The sequence below is a fragment of the Scyliorhinus torazame genome, chromosome 7 (assembly GCF_047496885.1).
Source record: "Scyliorhinus torazame isolate Kashiwa2021f chromosome 7, sScyTor2.1, whole genome shotgun sequence".
In the NCBI taxonomy this organism is placed as follows: domain Eukaryota; kingdom Metazoa; phylum Chordata; class Chondrichthyes; order Carcharhiniformes; family Scyliorhinidae; genus Scyliorhinus; species Scyliorhinus torazame.
The window spans coordinates 256386297-256404433 of record NC_092713.1 but is presented as its reverse complement, the minus strand read 5'-3'; the positions used below and the strand labels follow the sequence as shown (position 1 = coordinate 256404433).

The following is an 18137-nucleotide window of genomic DNA, read 5'->3' as shown; positions in this document are numbered from 1 at the left end:
TCCTTTGTTAATCTTATAACCCGTGTTAATTGTTAAGTACATCTCATCTGCAAGGTCTCATTAACAAAGTCCCTTTTATGCACACAAGACTACTGTGGCAAATATACTATGAACCACATGAATATTTGTGGATGTCTCTTTAGAATTCCTCCTCCCCAGATGATTGTTAGTTTCTAAACCCCATTCCCAGAAACAAGCATTAAAATCTTCTCAATTCTTTCCCTCAGTGGTTTGCATTCCAAAATCCAGACCAGGTTTTCCAAGTGACACTTTAAACAAAGCTTCCACCCAGTCCAGATTTTACACCAACCCTTGGATTTCCTGGTCTTGATGGCTGTTCACAATTGCTTTAACTTTCAACTCCCAGTCTGAATTAAATATGACAAATATTTCATGCAATTGCCGTGTTAACTCAGAACACTTTGCTTTACTCTTCCTCGAATTCTTCTGAACCTTACCTTCACTAACTCCCGTTGTCTTAACTAGGGAATTGGGACAGAAAGAAAGAATGAATGAATGAGAAAGTTTGCCTTGTTCCAGCTTGCATCTTTGCAACTCCCTCATCCAATCCAGCTTCTCCTAGCAGAGTTGCAAGATGTTCTGTCTCCAACTGCTCTGGCTTCCAGTTAAAACCACAAACCCTCTGCTAAGCAGTGACTATTTATTCTTCACATCATAACCCTCCACAATAGAAACAGACCAGAAGACATAGGAGCAGAATTAGGCCACTTGGCCCATCAAGTCTGCTCCGCTATTCAATCATTTTAAAAAAATAAAAAATTTTAGAGTACCCAATTATTTTTTTCCAATTAAGGGGCAATTTAGCATGGCTAATCCACCTAACCTGCACATTTTTTGGGTTGTGGGGGTGAAACCCAGACATGGGGAGAATGTGCAAACTCCCCACGGACAGTGACCCAGGGCCAGGATTCGAACCCGGGTCCTCAGCGTTGTAGTCCCAGTGCTAACCACTGCGCCATCGTGCCACCCTCGCCATCCAATCATGGCTGATATGTTACTCATCCCCATTCTCCTGCTTTCTCCCATAACCCATGGTTCCCTTATTAATCAAGAGCCCATCTATCTCTGTCTTAAAGACACTCTGTGATTTGGCCTCCACAGCCTTTTACCGCAGAGTTCCACAGATTCACCACGCCCTGGCTGAAGACATTTCTCATGTTTTAAAGGATTGTCCCTTTAGTCTGAGATTAAATCCAAGGTTCCAGGCACAGAGATTAAAATGATATCTTATTTCTAATGTTTCCAAATATAAACTCCTTAAGACTACTTTGTTTTCCCTCCCAGAGTACAATCAATGACCGTATTGACACAGTTTGAGTACATTGATAACCGTATTGATAGTTTCCTGCTCAGGTGTGAGTCAGAAAGTATCACCAACTTTGCTTTAATTCCCACCCATCTCTTACGTTCACAGGTGCCATCTTCAACTCCTCCCTTTACTTCACTACTTCCATTTCTGGAAGATAAGACTATCAAGTAATATTCATATGACATACTCATCTGACTCTTCACATCCTGCTTCCTGCCTGAATCTTCACAGCCTGCAAGGACTCAATCCCATTCTCCCAGTTTCCTTGGTTGCATGTTTTGGCAGTGTAATCTTGGATACTAGCTTTTCAGATAAGTCTTCCTTCCTCCTCTACGAAGCATTCCCTCTACACTGTAGTTGACAGGATCCACAATTATATCCATTCCACAAACCTCTGCTCACAGCCCCTCCTTCCCTCCCAACCATGATCAGGTTCTCCTCGTCCTCACCTTCCATCCCACCAGCCTCCACATTCAATTGATCCTCTGCCATCAAAAGGCAGAGGCCAGACATCTTCCCTTCCACTAACATTCCAAAAAGTGGCCATCGTCACCATGACACCCGTGCCCTCTCCTCAGTCACCATCAACATCCCCTCCTCTCTGCTACAGTACCATGCCGTACAAGCACCTGCCCCATACCTCTCCTCAGCAAGCATGGCCCCAAATACTCTCAACAGGAATTTACTTGTACCTTTAGACCAAATATGAACTTGGATGATCACTTGGCAGAATACCTCTCTTCTGTCCACAAGTGTGACCCTGGAGTTTCCAGTCATTTGGCATTTTAATTCTCCACATTTGCGCCCTGACCTCATCCTGCTGGTGTTCCAACAAAGTGCAACACAATATATCATAAGCTCTGCGCTGCCACGTGGTTTCATTCCGCTTGCTGATTGGTTTGCTTTCCTCATTTCCTTTAAATGTTTGGACAGCAGCAATTAAGGGTCCTGCTATTCATTCTCTCAACATCTTTCATCATATTTATCCTATTACCACATCCTTTGGTCTTGCATCACAAAATAGTCATTTTTAAAAAAAAAAAAAGAGTACCCAATTATTATTTTTGCAAATAAGGGGCAATTTAGCATGGCCAATCCACCTAACCTGCACATTTTTGGGTTGTGGGGGTGAAACCCACGCAGACACAGGGAGAATGTGCAAACTCAACACAAACAGCGACCCAGGGCAGAGATTCGACCCCGGGTCCTCAGTGCCATAGGCAGCAGTGCTAACCACTGTGCCACCCTAGACAAAATAGTCATGTAATCTCTTTTACCCTCTAAATCAAAGGTGCTGCCCCCCCCCCCCCCCCCACTTACGTCCTTATCTCAGTTAGATCGGAAACATTAAAAACTGTTCCTTGTCACAAATGCTGCCAGACCAGCATTTTGTTTATATTTCAGATTTCGAGTATCTACAATATTTTGCTGGTGTTCGGATTCTTGCTTCTTTGGTGGAGTGTACGGACAGACAGCACATTTTATATCATTGACTGTCAAATTTGCTTGCATGTCATTATTGGTGAGAAGAAAATTGAATCATAAGTATTATATATTTCATAATAGGCAAGGCAATGGTAACAGAATTTTAACAGGTAATGGTAACATTACAATGGAAATGCAAATTGTGTTGCTATAAATTTTTCACATATATTCAATTAATTTCTTAACATATCTCATTATCCCCAATTCTACCGAACCCCAGCATGACAAAACATGCCTCTGGCACTTAGGACAAGGAAAGCAGACGCACGAGAACACCAGTACCTGCAAGTCCCCTCCAAGTCACACACCATTCTGTGGCTTAGAAGCATCACCATTCTTTACTGGCACTAGTTAAAACTCTGAAATTCCCTTCCCAACAGTATTATGGGTGTACCTACACCATGGACTGCAGGTCACGAAGGTGGCTCACCACTATTTGAGGGATGGGGCAATGACACCCTCATCCCATGGAAAAGAATAATGTTCCTTGTGCTAGATTAATATTCTCCCAAAATTCTGATCTGCATTGCTTAGTGAAACGCACAGTAGCATTCATTTCCATCTCCCTTTTCCTCAACTGAAGACTCCTGCAACATGGTTGACAGGGACCATGACACTGATCTCACCCATCCACCATGCTGCAACCCCCCGCCCGATCCACAAGGTTCTACCTGTCCCCAATACATCCACTGGCCATTGAATGGATCACAATCCACCACTAACAGTGCCACTACCATAAGACATAGGAGCAGAATTAAGCCACTCGGCCCATTGAGCCTGCTCCGCCATTCAATCATGGCTGATATTTTCTCATCCCCATTCTCCTGCCTTCTCCCGATAACCCGATCCCCTTATTAATCAAGAACCTATCTGTCTTAAAGACACTCAGTGATTTGGCCTCCACGGCCTTCTGCAGTAAAGAGTTCCACAGATTCACCACCCTCTGGCTGAAGAAATTCCTCATCTCAGTTTTAAAGGATCATCCCTTTAGTCTTGAGATGGTGTCCTCTGGTTCTAGTTTTTCCTACAAGTGGAAACATCCTCTCCACGTCCACTCTATCCAGGCCTCGTAGTATCCTGTAAGTTTCAATAAGATCCCCCCTCAAAGCCAAATAGCTTCCCCTCTTTCAGCACTGGAGGAACCATTCACTCACTTCTATTATCCCAAAAATTCTCTCCTCCGTTTCACACATTTCCATGCATGCACAGGCAAACAAAATTAATCACCTGCCTTTATTTCCTCCTTTCTAATCATCCAAGGCTCCAAACACACTTTTGTACTTGAAATTCAGTCTAATTTATTCACTGCTCAAGGTACGGCCTTTCAGTTAGGCACTTCATAGCCTCCCAGACACACCAACCTAGGATTCTGAATATTGAGACCAACAATTTCTGATCAGAACCTGTGCCCCATTTTTGAGAATGGCATCCGTTGATTCATTTTTTTTGAATACGCAATTCTGATTCCACCTTTTGATATCTCCTTTTGCCTTGTACCATCATCGCTTTCATCATTTAATGTCTCCGGCCTTCCATCCTACGTCATATCCTCATTTTGCTCTCCCCACCCCTTTTTTATTTGCTTAAAACATCTAATTTTTTCCAGTTCTGACAAAGTCACCTGCCTTGAATCGTCAATGGTTTCTTTTCACCAATGTTGTCTATTAAATATTTCCAGCATTCATATTTGATCTCTAGTTTCCATGTTTTTGCTCATGTACCAGTGTATGCTTAGGATTAAATTGTCCTGAAAAACAACAAGTCATATAGCATTGAAGAGATCCTTCTTACCAAATATTTTATCTCACCCATCAAAACCTTTTTACCATGTTTTACTGTAAAATATCCTGCCATTATTGAGTCAGTCTTTTCACCTGTGTAGTGCAAACATGCTAAATGCAAGAGTTGTGCTGAACACAGGCTGCAGATGTACTAGGTGAAGCTTTTGTTTAACCTTTTAAAATAAAATAAGTCAACGGCAGCTCAGAACTCCACATTTGTCATTATTATTTGGGTTAAGAACTGGATTCTTGAGAAACAAATCAAATCCCATGTCTTCATAAACTTTTGTATGTAAAAAATACCTCAACTGGTGAAGAATTATTTTTCCTCAAGAGATGTTGGCCATAAAAAAAATCAAATCAACCTTTGTTAGATCATCTGTGGTACTCTGCACGGTTCTAATCTCCTTAAAGGGAATAACCACACTGGAGAGAATGTACAAAGGTATGAGATCAGAAAAGGCTGGGAATCTGTAGGAAAAAGGGGAGGTTGCACGCAAAGGCTGGGGGGTGGTACTGAGGCCGAGCTGGATTTAGGTTCCCGTCTCTCTGGGAACGTTGGTTCCAATCCCATAATTGCCACGGCTCATTTCAGTTTTTATGGGTGGCACGGTGGCCCAGTGGTTAGCACTGTTGTCTCACAGCTCCTTCTGCACTGTAAATGTTATGATATTGAAACAAAATGTTTTCTCTTTTGAGTTATGGGAAGAGGTTAAACTAGGGACAATACATACAAGTGGTAGGGAGGAAGCAAAAACACAGTTCTATTCGGCAAATGGCCAGTTTCTGTGCTTTAGCCTCTATAAGCTAGTTTGCTTGTTACAAATCATTTTAATACCATTAGGAAGGATTACTCCTAGTTTAATCTCAGATATTCGAGATTACTCTCGAGGGGAGAGGAGAAAAAAAAAATTGAACTCTGGTGTATAAGGGGGTGATTTGGGAATTTTGAAAAAGCTAAACTACGAATAGATTGAGGTATATGCCAGTACTTGGATAAAGTCTGAACAGAGACCCAAAGCACAATCCATCAGTGATATTTTTCCCCCAGTTGGAAAATGAAGCTATCCGAAACAAAACATTAAACAGAAAATTAGTGCTCATGGTTAAAAATACTAGATAATTCTTTTTTTTAAAAAAAAATATTCAAAAAATAAATATAGAGTAACCAATTTTGTTTTCAATTAAGGGGCAATTTTAGTGTGGCAAAACCCAGGGAGAAGTGCAAACTCCACACAGACAGTGACCCAGAGCAGAGATCGAACCTGGGACCTCAGCGTCGTGAGGCAACAGCGCTACCCACTGCTCCACCGTGCTGCCCATTAGATAATTCTCAGGTGTGCGCATACACACATTTGTCAACTTTTTAACCACACAATTACTTGTATTACTCTATATCCAGCTTTTGGCAGGTGCTTTACATATTCCAGAACCTCATGGAAATACCTGGCTTCAGGTTCAAGGCTCTAGAGCTTCCCAAACATCCTGATCAGTTTCTGTTCCATATAACTTACAACCAGTTGTGCTGGCTGCCACAAGATTCCCAAAACACATATGGTGGCATGATTTAACATTTCTTTACTTAGTCTATGCTCTATCCACAGCTACTAAAGATGACAAAATGCAAAACTAAAATTTCACAGCCCGATTATATGCAACACCAAAACTACGAACACTATAAACACAGGGGAAGACAAAAAGGTTAAGCAGCACAAGAGGTTCACACTTCCCTATTAGGTGTACAGGAAGATTTAAATAAATCAAATGATTACTTGCCCGATGGGTTCAGAGTACCATTGGTACCATCCCACCACAGAATTTGACAGATCTGCTGAGTATTCCAGCAGTGTAGTAGCCATGCTGTGAATCCTTCATTTTCCTGAGGAACAAGAAAATTAGCTAGAATCACAGCTCAAGCCAGTCAACCCAAATGGCCTATGTGCCACACTCGTCTCCTACCACTTTTCCTCGAATTCCTCATGAATGCAAAATGTCCCTTAAAATGTGATGCCAGGTGCTTGAACCACTGTGGTAGCCAATTGGATATTCTTACTGCACTAAAATAAACTTCTAAATTATGATTTGATCTGTTGGTGGCAACCTAGCTGTAATCCATGCTAGGGAATCCCTGTAATTTTAAAACCAGTGCCTTTCCAGTCTCCTCCGTATTCCTGATAATTATCAAGTTGAGGGAACTGAAGGCTTTTCCAATTGCTTTTGTCCTTAAGAGACCAGAACAATAAAGTGTAGTCTAAAATGAGTCTCCCTGTTTTTGTATTATATTTCTCCAGGAGTTAACCCACAGTAACTTTGTACTGCTACTCCTGGATTCAGACTTTCTCCACCCTTACAGGAACAATTCCTCCTAAAAATCCACCCAATCCTGTTAAATGTCATTTATTCCATATGCAGGTCTATTTTGTGTAGTCCATATTAACTATGTGGATCAACTTGGGGCATCATTTGCAAATTTCAATCCCATAGCCCCAATTTGTGGTACTCTTATTTGTTGTATCCCTCAACTCCTGGCATCTTCTGAATCACCATTCAATCTAATCCCACATGCTCTGATCCTTCTGAAATCAGTGTAGATCACCTGGTCTTCAGGGAATTCAATAAGGATTCCCAGGAACTGTTCCAACTCCCTTACACCAGTCCTCAGACTGCATTCCTTTTTTCAAACTGCATGTTTAATATAGGACAACTTCAGCTAGGTTTTCTTTTGGCCAATTTGCCATGTCTTCCCCCCCGCAATTGCTTCATTTTCCACAGAGGCCAAGATAAAGTCAGTTTTCCTGCATGGGGTATCAGTACAATCGGAGTTACTCTATTATTTCAATGTTATTTGCACACCTACAGGCTAAAAACATGGTTATGTTGGCCTTTTACCTACCAATCCGATTGGCCTGCAGCCATGTTTTAATTATCCCTTGCATATTATGCACAAGGCATTTGGCCCATTTTATCAGTGTCAGCTATTTGAAAGAACTACCCCATCAGTCCTACTCCCTGTAAAATAAGATTCCCTTTTGAAAGTTTCTAAATCTGCTCCCTTCACTCCTTCAGGCAGTGCATTCCAAATTGCAATCTGGCATTTTGCCAATTACTTTGTATATCAGTGTCCCCGGTCACCAATTTCCATCTGACGTTTTCACATTACCTCGATTTTGAACCAGTCTAATAAAATGCAACCTTCTCAGCTCCAAGAAAGTAATCCTAGTTCCCTCATCCATGGTACCATTCTTTTATCTCCTTTGCACCCTCTCCAAGGCTTTACCATCCTTCCCAAAGAGGAAACATTTTCACATTGAGTACAAGGATGGTTAAGGCGCTGTAGAAATGTTCTTATTTTCATGGCTAGTATTTTCAGGTTACTTTGCTACTTCCTAGTTTTGTTTGAATAGATGACCTTGACTGGTGTACAGATCTTGATTATGCACTCAAACCTTGCAAGCAAAAATATTTATTTTTGTACAGATCTCTTGTTTGGATACCCTTATATGCAACAAATGTGAATTGATTACAAAGTTGGTTTTGGAATCTAAAATGGTGATTTAATGATGCTGTAGCTTTTACCAAGTAGAGAGGCTTCAGATTCAGGACATAATCCACAAGTCAGGAAGTACCCAGTGGATTGTAACCAGAATTTAACGAAACTGCGAGAAATGCTAGAGACAGAGTTGTAAACGATCTAGGGAACCATTGCAAAGTGAAGACAGACAGTCAAGAAACATTAACTCTTTTTGTCTGCAGATGGTACTTGGACCCGCTGATAATATACTAGTGTAGGCTGCTGCTGTTCCTTCTTGACATCTCAAACTCTTGTCATCGTACCATTGCCAACAAAGAGTCTGTTCAAGATCAGCTTACAAACTCTTTTTTCATCAAAAGACAATGAAATGTTACTGTGCATCACCTTTAGCACTATTAAAATAGCAAAACAGCTGCTATAGAATTAACATTGCAAAGCCAGTTGCAAACATTTAAATGTCAAAATCCAAACTTATTTGCCGAAATGGTGGTGCAAGAAAAAAAAACATTACAATAAATCCATTCAGTAGAGAAATTTCTTAATTAGCCATTTATTGAGGATGCACTGAAGACAATTCAGCTGGATAACAACCAAGTATTTTTTAAAATAAATATTTTTATTGAGGTATTTGAAAATTTCTATAACATTAACAAAAACAATAACATCCACATGGCAAAATGAACACTCCTCCCCCCTCCCCCCCCCCCCAGCCCAATCTTCACACACCTCAACTAAACAACAATCCCCCTGGAACACTGCACCAGCTGACTTTAGTTTTCCCTGAGAAAGTCGACGAACGGCTGCCACCTCCGGGCGAACTTTATTTTCTCGAGACCGAAAAACCCAGCCATATCACTAACCCAAGTCTCTACACGCGAGGGCTTAAGAGTCCCTCCACATTCATAGGATCCATCTCAGGGAGGCAAAGGCCAGAACGTCGGCCTCTTCGCCCCCTGAACTCCCGACACTCCAAAGATAGCTACTTCTGGACTCGGCCCCACCTGTGTTTTTAGCACCGTGGACATTGCCTTAGCAAAACCAAAACCCTTCGGGCATGCCCAAAACATGTGGACATGATTTGCTGGGCTTCCCGCGCACAACTCTCCTCTACCCCAAAAAACTTGCTCATCCTAGCCCCTGCAATGTGTGCCCAGTGGACTACCTTAAATTGTATCAGGCTAAGCCTGGCGCACAATGAGGTGGTATTAACCCTGCTTAGGGCATCCGCCCATAGACCTGTCTCTATCTAACCAAGTATTTATTTCTACATGAGTGGTCAGATTTAGCTAGAAAAGTGTTGAGCACCCATTAGGAGAAAAAAAAAAAAAAAAATGACAAGACAAATTATTGCACTGGACCAATTACTTCACCCCACAGTGAACTGTAAGTTATTTGGAAGCACAGGGTTATGCAAAGCCAACACCCCTACAAATTGGCAAATAAAGAGTCTTGCCTTTCATACTGTTTACACAGAGTTCTTGAAGTGCTGTATATCTCAAAACAATGACAAGAATCATCAAGTCGTGATCCAGAAAATGTGTTGAGGGGCAATGGTCAGGACACCGGGAAAATTCCCTTGCTCAAAATAGTGTAATGAAATCATTTACATCCATCCCCCTGAAAGGGCAGATGGGACCAAATGACTATGCCTTCCAGTTCATCAAAATGGACTGGAGTGTCAGCCTGTCCTCAAATGCTGAGCTTCAAGTAAATACCTGTAATGGCATGCAAAACACCATTACTATTTTTCCCATAGCATGACGGTCACAGGGTAGAGCATGCTTGCAGAGGTGGTAGCTCTGTTGCCTCTGCAAGCAGATCAGAATTCAATTATTATAGCACTGAGCTGAGGGTGTAGTGTACTAGTCCCTCTTGTCAGAGCAAGGATTCAGATTTGCACTCATGATTTCCCCAAGATGGAATAGAATTTACAGTGCAGAAGGAGGCCATTTCGCCCATCGAGTCTGCACCGGCTCTTGGAAAGAGCACCCTACCCAAGGTCAACACCTCCACCCTATCCTCATAACCCAGTAACCCCACCCAACACTAAGGGCAATTTATCATGGCCAATCCACCTAACCTGCACATCTTTGGACTGTGGGAGGAAACCAGAGCACCCGGAGAGGATGTGCAGACTCCGCACAGACAGTGAACCAAGCCAGAATCGAACCTGGGATCCTGGAGCTGTGAAGCAATTGTGCTAACCACTATGCTACCGTGCTGCCCCAAGATGTTCAAGTTCACAGCATTGCATTCAGTTTTGTGTATGTACAGGATATTTGGGAGTCATTTAGAATTGCTTTCAAGCTCATGAGTAAGATTATAAAAACAGATAGTAAAACAAGTGCTCAAATAAAGGAGACGAGGTATTTCGAGTTGGGCTACTAGGATCATGACTCTAATTTATTGGTATGGCTAACATTGGACGTTTAGATGATGCCCCCCCCACCCCAAGTGTGGAATGCATCAACAATGCAGTGCAGCATAGGAGGCCATTTGTCCAATCATGCCTACCACCTAATTAAAAAGGAACCATCCAAGTTACAACTGCAGTCACAAGCTAGTTATCACAATTTCACCAGATACTTTTTTCTACATTACCACAGCACCTAAACTGGCTATAATGCCCGACATCCTGGGGTTACAAAAAGGTACTAGGAAATTGCAAGTTTTGTAATCCAAGCCTTCTGAAAATTAGGAAATCTGCTTCCACCACCTTTTCAGGTAGTGCAGGTCACAACTTGTATAAGAATTCTCACCATCCCATTCTTTTGACCATTAACCTAAACCTGCATGCTGCTCCTTCTTAAATCAGCATCTCCCCATTTGCTGTAGGTAGGTTGGCCAAGATGACCATAGGCTGCTCTCTCCTTGAGGAAGAGCTGATTGGTGGCGATTTAACCAGAGGATCACCACTCAGGTGGACACGGTTGAGAAGGCAGGCCTTCATGAATAACCATCCTCTATACTCAGTTGTGCCTATAGCCAAGTTCATCCATCACCTTTATTAAACCCCCTTTCAATCTAGAGCTCTCTCAAGTCCTACATCCTTTTACTATTCTAAAAATCAACCCCACCTCCATCCAAGGCCTTGATGTGCTTCCTATATAATGCAGTCCCTAGGCCTGGACAATAAAATTGCAGCCTAAGCGCTCTGCATCAAATCTACCATGTGTCTGCCCATTTCACCAGCCTATGGTATCCCAAGGTCAGTTGCAGGTTTGGTCACATTTCCCAGTTTAGGTTATCTGCACTTAATGTCCTACATATCCATCTGCCAATGTTACCAACATGTATTACAAATACAGAGCCCAACATGGTGTTACCAATTAGAGATGGGTTCTGTACCTGTAATGTTTTTCTTGGCATTGTACTTCAACCCCAAAATATTTAATTACTCAAAACCCACAGCATGGAGAGAATTATATGCCCGTATAACCTACTGCTGGCTTATTGGTCTTATTCTTATGGCTTATTCTGCAACAAGCTAGAAAACCATTTAGTACTGGCAGAGAGAGCTGAGAACTGAACCTGGGTGGAGGACAGGGTCAGCATTTGGACAAAACTGCCATGTCCATGACTAGCATGTGGGTCAGGTAATTTGGCATCAATTGAACCAGTTGTGCTGATAACCTTCCTCACCCAAGCAGTTCTCTCTTGCAAAGCCTTAACTGGAGTCCAATATCAGCAATTAGTTGGACAAGGACATTTATAATTGGCTTGCAGGAGTGGTGCTAAAGAAACAAAAGCTCTAATTAAAATCATGCATAATGTTCCAGTTTCTTTACTCTGTTCAATTTCTTGATTTGGTTTCATGTATTGAATAATTGCAGGAAGGTTTGTTAGAAGTAATTATCCACATCCTCAAAAGCACATGCTGACTGCAGCTAGCAAGACAATGGCCATAACATATCACAAAGAAGCTGCTGCCATGATTGTGACATTAACAGATTGAGCAGCTCTTTGCCTGTAGCATTAATACAGTCCCACGGATTTTTGCATTCAATCTTTCCATGTTGCTGCGCATTGGAGTGTTCTTCTGGTTAAGTTCCAGGGTCGATGCCTGATGGACAGTAGAGAAACAATCATACAAGATTCACATTCTAACCCACAGGCATTGCTAACTTTGCATCAGGAAACTGATGCATTAATTTTCCTCAACTATGTTGGATCAACCTTTGCTGGATGGAGAAAGTTGTTCTAGCAGCCTAGTGTTCAATACACAACAGGTATGACTTCCATTTTTGGCAGATAGTGTTCTACATGGAATCACTACCAGGCATTGCTTTATTAATGTCCGAATTACTATAATCATATGCATGGTAGAACCCTCAGGGCTTAATCCCAGCTTAGATTGGTAGACAGCATTGGAGGGTTTCATCCTACCAGCATCATTCATACAGTTTAGGCTTCTTGCAGACTAAATGTCTTCAGGATGTCTCAAGACAATTTTGGAATTAGCAATTTTGTACACCTGCAGGATGTGGTCCACCTGGCACAGGTGGAATACCTGGCCTGTGAGATCCAGTCATTCCATAACCAGACTAGTTACTGCACTCCACTGCTCAGTAACTAAAACGCTAGCATTTCAAACATTAAGAGACCATAGTCTGAAATATGCACCTCCTCCATTTTACAGTGGACAAAGAAAGTGTTTGTGATCAGTTTAAGTCTGCTCAGGATACTCCCATTGGTACAATGTTCACTATGCTTTTCAGTTTGAAAGTCAGCCTTCATCAAGATCAAAGCAGATGTCTTGTAACAAATGCAATCAATTCCAGTATTTTGGCAGACCGGAAGCTGCCCAAAATTTTAAAAACAGCACGAGGTCATTTACAATATGTCAAGACCACCTCAAGTTGGTGCTGCATCTTGGTTATGTATAGTTAACTGTATAAATTGGCAAACCCCTCAACAATGACACCAACTTTTTCCTTGTGGCTGTGCCTGGAATAACTTTGTAAGCTCATGCTTAGTACTTCCACGACTTACTTCTAGGACTGCTCTTTCAACACCCAGAATCTTGTGTTTTCCTTCTCTCCTTTCTGGGGTTTCCCGACTTTTCTTTTCCACTGCCAGTCAAACCAATCTTCCGGCAATACAACTGGCCAAATGACATCTGAACATTTTCCAGAATTCAGATTTATGTATCGTATGCAATTTTAGGCAGTGTTTCTCCCCCACAGGTGGAGCAGGAAGAAGGGATGCACTAAAGACTTAATTGTTAGCAGAATTCTGTGGCTCCTCAAATGGAGGAAGCAGCAGCCACATCACTGAAGAGTTCAACTTCTAACAGCCTGGCAGACAGCGGCGATGGTGGCAGGTGTTGAGAAGCTGGGACCACACTTGCTCGAGGGCTGCATGAGAGAAGAATGTGCAGTTAGTGACCTAGAAGGGAAAGCATGAAATTTATTAACCATTGAACATTATTAATTTGACACTTTTATAAGAACTGGGTATCTCTTATTTAGGATATTAGAAATAAAATCTTAATCTACATGTCCTATGAAATTAATATATGGTTTAAGATCTTAAAATCTATATTTTACTGGGAAGGATCTCAGTTCAGCAGACCACTTACTGAATAGGACCAGACCAAATGGGTAATTGATAGATAATCTACAAACTAAGGAAAAGTCCACGATCCAAGTTTAGAGGACAAAAATAAAATATGGAGTTTGCTAGATATTATTCTCAGTAAGAAATTCATAAGTACAATTTACTTCTAAATTTAAAACCGATTCAATAACTAGTTAGAAAACCATAATCCTAAGTGAATATCCAAGTTGACCAAACCTGTCCTTTGGATGTTAGGCGCGTCTTCCTAATCCACTGGTGCAGTTGACACTATGGGTCAGACAGGGAGACTCCTTTCTTGCATCCCGCTCTTCACACTACTATTGGTAGGGGTAACCTTCAGGAATCTAGGCCCCACATTCTGGAATTCTTGCCTTAGAAACCATCTCTGACCAAGACTCTTCCTAATACTGTATCCACGTTCTTCCATTATGGCCTTGATAGTTAAGTTTAAAATGCTCTATAAATGCAAGCAGTAGTTATCTTGGCCAACATTCCTCTTTCAAACAAAAAGCATAGATCATTCATCCTATTGGCATTTATGCAGTCTTACCAAACCAAAATGGCTGCTGACTGTGAGCATTTAGGTGATAAAATACATTTCAATTAAAGTGCAAGTTCTACATAAGTGAAACTTTCCTTCCCCCCCCACATAATCAGTTTCCTGCAACTTATCTTAGTTCATTTCCTGTGAATTCATCCATATCTTCACTATTTCTGCTTAAAAAAAAAAATACAACCTGCCTTGAACTTTTACAATTACATACTTACCAGAATGTGAAGACCTTGAACATATAGAACTACCGAGAACATTACGTTCTCAAGATTGAAAAAAGTCCACAATCTTTAAGGACCAAGCTATGCATTTCCTAGATTGCCCTTTCTATTCTAGAGTCAACTCAAACATTGTTACACTATTGATCCAATTCAGCATATTGAAGGTGAATATTCCAAATAATTTTACTAACCACCATCAACTCATGCAGTGGAAAGTATAACGGTCCAGGATGCAGCAAGGTCCCTTAGTAATGCCCAACATGCATATTTCGGTGAAATCAGTATTAGGGAATGGAATTTGTTACTTTGCACAATTCCCGACCTAGAATTGAATTTGCATCTTACACACCAAGTTACATGAACTGCCTTGCTGACACAGATAGCTGAAGGAAGCTGAACCATGTTTTGCCAGCTAACGTGGAGGTGAGTTTTCCTATGATGCCTTAAAGGGAAATGTTACTCTTGCCTCCATGCAGAAATTGATTGGATAAAAATGTGCTCAGTTGCTGCTTCTACTACACTAAACAACTTCATTTACGAGCATGAAATAGCCTTGGTTGAGTAGTCAGTAATCCTTCCTCCCAATTTTTAGAGCAAATCAGCATTTCACCGATTGACCTAGGTGGCTGAATAAGCAAACTTGATCGTAGCCCTACCCAACTACCTTGAAATGTCTTTAGTTACTCAGGTCACATTTGGGTGCTCAGATTGAAGAAGTGTAAAAGATGTACATCTCAGCACCACATTACCCAAATACTATCCTCCGAAAGTTCTCAAAACTGGATTCAACCACAATCCAAAAATGACTTGCATCCCTGCAGAGGAATCACATCTTGAATGACTTGCATCCCTGCACAGGTATCACATTTGATTGTGTCAAACTTTGTGGCTGTGAAAACCTTATCCAACTTGAAAAGTAGAACCAAGTACTATCCTCAGAAGGCTTCCCCAAAACAATTTAGATTAAGAGATGGAAAAGCATTTAAGGTGATCAATGAGCACTTTCAAAACCCCCAACAGAAATCTGCATTAAAAATGGATGACGACTGCTGTTAGGCTGAATGTACCTGGAACAGTTAAGACTTGACAATAGGAAACAAATTGCAAGAAAACTGCAAAGGGTTAAAACCCTCTGCGTCTTCAGGTAGACTTCACCCAGAAAGAGACACTATAGACAAAAGGAGATAAATTCAATGTAGTTTATTATGAAAAAAGTTAAAACAAAAAAGTATGCAGTTTGTAGTACGCATTACTCAATTACATTTTTGTAGCTATGCAGCCCCCCCCCTTTTAAACCATCACCCCGCCCTCAAAAGAACTAAAAGGCATATCCTCCAAAATCTCTGCTTCTGCTTCTATTGCTAGCACCATAATCTCCCCTGTAGGGTCCAAATTTTTCCATACCACCCCCTCCTCTCATGGGGCCATAGTTGGACTGCTCAGGGGAATAGCTCCCAAAGTTATCATAGGCATCCTGGAAATTTCCACGATCGTATCCACCGCCACCGCCTCCTCCTCCTCCTCCTCTATAGCTCCCAATTTGATCACCATAACTTCCGCCTGAGAAGGAACGATCACGCCGAGGATACCCCCCATCACCATAACCACCATAGACGTCTCCTCGGTTTCCTCTATCAGTGTAGTAGCCGCCTCCGCCGCCCTGGGCCCCGTACCCAGCCGCATTTCCAAAATTGCCATTACTCCGGCCGTTTCTCTGGCTAAAGGTGCCAGCTCGGCCGCGAGGTCTAGTTCCGCTCTGCATCTCCTCCTTCGACAAACCTTTCTTGACTTCACACCGGTAGCCATTAATCATGTGGTACTTCTGTATAACCGCTTTATCAACAGAATCATGGTCATCGAAGTACACAAAGGCAAAGCCTCTTTTCTTGCCAGTCTCTCGGTCACAGATCACATCTACTTTCTCAATCATACCATAGTCTGAGAAGTAGCTTTGTAAATCATTCTCGCCAAGGTTCTCTTTAATACCGCCAACAAAGATCTTCTTTACCTTCATGTTGAAGCCAGGTTTGTTGGAGTCTTCCCTTGGCACAGCTCGTTTGAGATCCACCGTGCGGCCATCTAAGACATGAGGCCTAGCAGCCATGGCAGCATCCGCCTCGCTCGGCGAAGAGTACGTGACAAAGCCGAAGCCGCGGGGGCGCCGGGTGATGGTATCTTGCACGACAACGCAGTCGGTCAGCTTGCCCCACTCCTCAAAATGGTTCCGCAAGTTGCCTTCCACCGTCTCGAAGCTGAGCCCGCCAACAAATAGCTTACAGAGCTGTTCCCTCGCCATATTGTAACGACGGCTTTCACTACACACCGCAGGAGACTGACTGCCTGCCTAATGAGCGCTTTATATAGCGGAGAGCCATGGGGCGGGGCCTGGCCTCCGCCCCGCCGCCCCCATTGGCCAGCGGCTGGCTGCTAGGTAACCTCAGCCCCATTCTGTGCTGCAGTTGAGGAGCCCCTGTCTGTTCCATTGTCCTCCACATCGATGGAGGATCATCTCAAACTGCAGCAGCCGCCCACTACAAACACTAGCCAGCACCAGCACTTTTAATCTTTTGTCTCAGGTATGCACGGCCATCGACGCCCGTTTAATTTGAATCGTGTGCGTGATCTCTCCCCTCACCCCCTTCTCTCATCTTTTATTTGGCGGCAAAGGAAACCATCTTATCGTCTCCCCGACGGCGGCGCACAACCCCCCCGCCCCCAACCCGGTTTTAAAAATAAACGGCCGGTCGTCGAGCGAGCCGGTTGCCCCTGGAAATTGTATCGCGACCGACCGGCGCAAAATGGACGCCCGCTGCTCCAACATGGTGGTCGAGGCGCACGTGCCGCTGCCGCGCCGCCTCGCACATTGGCGGGCCCTCCTTCCCGGGCGGGCAGCGAGAGGAAATGTCGGAGGGAAGGCGGGACCTAAGCCCTGACATAGGAAGTGATCAAAGACAAACGAAGTGAACTGCGGACACAAGTTGTTTTGATATTTTCTCTCTTCCCCCGGGAGCACTACAGTGGGGAGGCAAGGTCAAGTGCAATCCTCAGGTGAAGCAGGATCAAATTGCAGCCTGGGGATATTTCGACTTGAACGCTCAGACGTAATTCAGTCGTTACCTTGGGAGTTTTATATTCTGTTCTCAACTTCCATTATGGCACAGGAAGTTGGACAAACTGGACATTATCTGTGCACATTTGTGTGCAATTACAGCTGCCATCAGTGGTGATAGTAAGAAGTCTGACAACACCAGGTTAAAATCCAACAGGTTTGTTTTGAATCACTAGCTTTCGGAGCACAGCTCCTTCCTCAGGTGAATCACTGGGGAGCCTGACAAGCTGGAGATGTGTACAAGCACTCAGGTGAATCTGAGGAAGGAGCTGTGCTCTGAAAGCTAGTGATTCAAAACAAACCCGTAGGACTTTAACCTGGTGCTGTCAGACTCCTTACTGTGCTCACCCCAGTCCAACGCCAGCAACTCCACATTAGTGATGATGGAGGAGGAATGTACTGACAAGTTCATAGAGCGTGTGCTGGTATAAACCAGTACGTTTCACAAAGGAAGTCCGCCTTGTGACTTCTGTGTGGGTAATTTTTGTTCAGCAAAGGTTCATTCCTGGAGAAGAGGTTGATAAAGCTTAGATGAAGGAGAAGTGA

At 42.8% G+C, this 18137-nt stretch overlaps 1 long non-coding RNA gene and 1 pseudogene across 1 annotated transcript in view; one reads left to right on the top strand and one right to left on the bottom strand.

Annotated features, from left to right (window-relative positions):
* Positions 1-15667: 15667 nt before the first annotated feature.
* LOC140426976 (heterogeneous nuclear ribonucleoproteins A2/B1 pseudogene) lies at positions 15668-16832 on the bottom strand (annotated as a pseudogene).
* A 93-nt stretch (positions 16833-16925) lies between these two features.
* LOC140426977 (uncharacterized) overlaps positions 16926-18137 on the top strand; it is a 40489-nt gene continuing 39277 nt past the window's right edge. The window contains exon 1 of the long non-coding RNA XR_011948356.1: positions 16926-17058. This is a non-coding gene — a long non-coding RNA (uncharacterized lncRNA). The remainder of the gene's footprint in view (positions 17059-18137) is intronic.